The sequence below is a fragment of the Glycine max genome, chromosome 8 (assembly GCF_000004515.6).
Source record: "Glycine max cultivar Williams 82 chromosome 8, Glycine_max_v4.0, whole genome shotgun sequence".
In the NCBI taxonomy this organism is placed as follows: Eukaryota; Viridiplantae; Streptophyta; class Magnoliopsida; order Fabales; family Fabaceae; genus Glycine; species Glycine max.
Window position 1 is genome coordinate 33132540 of NC_038244.2, and position 3059 is coordinate 33135598.

The following is a 3059-nucleotide window of genomic DNA, read 5'->3' on the forward strand; positions in this document are numbered from 1 at the left end:
ATTGGTGGAGGAATGTATGGTCTGCTTGGGCCAGCAGCATTTTGGAAGGAAGGAGCAGGCTGCTGTTGTTGTTGCTGAGGGCTGGACCATCTGATATTAGGGTGATTCCTCTATCCAGGGTTGTATCTGTTGCTGGAGAGGTCATAATTGTTCTACTGTGGTTGATTTTGCTATTGAGGTTGAGGAGGTCTATTGTAAATATTTGCAGCATAAGCTTCAGGCTGCTCAATTGCTCCAGGTTGCTGCATGGAAGGGCAAAGGTCTGTATGGTGGCCAGCAGAGGAGCACAAACCACAAACCCTTGCGACAGGTACAGATTTCTGATTCAAGGCCAGCTGGGTTACCAAGTTAACCAATGCATCCAGTTTTCCCTCAAGCTTCTTAGTCTCAGATGATGCAGCTGAGTTAGTAGCTACCTCATGCACTCCTCTAATGACTATAGCATCATTTCTGGCGCTAAACTGCTGGGAGTTGGAAGCCATCTTCTCAATTAAATTCCTGGCTTCAGCAGGAGTCATGTCTCCAAGGGCTCCACCACTGGCAGCATCTATCATACTTCTGTCCATATTACTGAGTCCTTCATAAAAATATTGGAGAAGAAGCTGCTCTGAAATCTGATGGTGGGGGCAACTGGCACATAGTTTTTTAAATCTCTCCCAGTACTCATACAGGCTCTCTCCACTGAGTTGTCTAATACCTAAGATATCCTTCCTGATGGTTGTGGTCCTGGAAGCAAGGAAAATTTTTTCTAAGAATACTCTTTTAAGGTCATCCCAGCTCGTGATGGACCTTGGAGCAAGGTAATACAGCTAGTCCTTTGCCACTCCCTCTAATGAATGAGGAAAAGCCTTCAGAAATATGTGATCCTCTTGGACATCTGGGGGTTTCATGGTGGACCAGACAATGTGAAATTCTTTCAAATGTTTGTGCAGGTCTTCACCTGCAAGGCCATGAAACTTTGGAAGCAAATTAATCAGTCGAGTTTTAAGAACATATGGGACATCCTCATCAGGGTATTGGATGCACAAGCTTTCATAGGTGAAATCAGGTGCAGCCATTTCCCTTAGAGTCCTTTCACGGGGTGGAGGTTGCGCCATGTTCTCAGAATGTGCAAAATCAGAATGCTCAGAATCAGAATGCTCAAAATTATAATGCTCAAGATCAGGATGTTCAAAATCACCAATAACAGAATGCACAGATTCACCAGTAATGGAATGCTCAGAATGATCAAAAGGTATAAAATGATGCCTAACTAATTTGTGAAATGTCCTATCAATCTCAGGATCAAAGGGTTGTAAGTCAGATGGATTGCCTCTAGTCATACACTACATTCAGCATGCACACGACTAGTTGCCTTGTCATGTAAATAAAGGTGTAGGTTTGAACTACAGCTACCCTCAACTGATATCCAAATGACTTGAAATTTTGTGAGCAACCTTATAAAATGATGAGAAGATAGAACAAAAAATTTCAGACAAAAATTCAAAGTCTAACTATGAAAGCTAAAAATGGTAGGTTAAGAAAAATAAGTGAATAAAACTTGAAAAATAAAAAACCTATGACAGAATCGCTTTTTTTGGACGATGGAGACCTCAGCCGGCCTACAGCGGACTTCCATGGCGTAGGAAATTTTTTTCTACCCCAAATGCATATATAATAATTGCGATTCTGATAACCGGAGCAAAAGTTATGGCCATTTGAAGTTTTGACAAACACAAAATTTGCTAGTTTTTTGGAACTTTCAAATCTGACCAAACTAAAGGCTCTAGCTATTTTTCCCACAAAATATGGATTAAAAGAAGTTACCACAAAAAATTCAGCCAAAAATAACAACCCTAGCTACTAAAACAAAAAATCACAAATAATTCAGCATGGGTGGTCGCTAAAATCCGTCGCTAAGGGATTTCTACTACTACTCTGGTTTGCCGCAAGCAGAAATGGTCACTAAGTCCATCGCAAAACACTATTCATAGAAAAACACCCAAAACTGAAACAGGGGAAGCGCTCAATGGGAAAACTGAAACAGAACACACATTAAACAAAATACCAGGACACTAAACAACACTAACACACATACTAACACAATACTAACAATTAAACATAAAACACGAAAGGATTAAACACACAACACTAGCTAGCTATTATGAACCTTTGGACACTGCTCCCCGACAACGGCGCCAAATTTGATCGAGACCGTACCCGAATCAAATAAACATGAAAATGCAATAACTAGGAAGTGATCCTAGGTCGTTTCCCAACGAGCAGTGACAAACCAAATGTTCATAATATACTTGCAGTAACAGTAACGATTGGGGGGGTTTGGTTGTTTTGTGATTAAAGAGCAGAACAAGTAAACTGGAATACGAAACTACTAATATTAAAAACGGGTTGTTTCCTCTGATTCAGAAGCCATTTTCTTATCTTGGGTTATGGAGAATTTCTCCCTAACAATCAACCACTTAATCCAACCCTATTTCAATTTACTAAGCGAAAATCAACTTAGGGTTTTCAATACGTGATTAGGCACCACATACACCAGTTAGCCCTTCGTCCATTAAGCATGAACGCAAGTTAGGCTCAGAGGCAGTTAATCGAACATGAAGCGTGCACTGATTAATATTCACGAATTTGGGATAACTGGTGAAGGGAAAACTGCCAGGAAACCACATTACAAGCGAAACGTCAAAGAGAATTGGGCTTTGTCCTCAAAAGGAAACAACACCAGAAAATCTAGCCTTCCATGGATTCAAACAGAAAACGCAAATGAAACATGAAGCAGTAACGTAAATGAACAAAAACGTAAGTGAACAGAAACGTAAATGAACAGAAATGTAAATGAGACAGAAACGTAAATGAGAGTAGAAGAAGAAGCAAGAATGAAATTGTAATTAGAAGCAGAAAACGTAAAATTGCATTACGTGAATAGTAGCATCAAAGCAGAAAACGTAAAACCCTAAAACAAAAGCTCTAAATAATGAATAGCCTAACATAATAGCCTAGCACGAATCCCAAGGTTTCCATTTAAAAAGAGTCACTCAAAGTCACTGGGCCCTATTACA

At 39.9% G+C, this 3059-nt stretch overlaps 1 non-coding gene across 1 annotated transcript; it reads left to right on the forward strand.

Annotated features, from left to right (window-relative positions):
* Nucleotides 1-612: 612 nt before the first annotated feature.
* On the forward strand, nt 613-719 carry LOC113002452 (small nucleolar RNA R71). The gene has a single exon (XR_003268014.1). It is a non-coding gene; the product is annotated as a small nucleolar RNA R71 (small nucleolar RNA).
* Nucleotides 720-3059: the final 2340 nt, after the last annotated feature.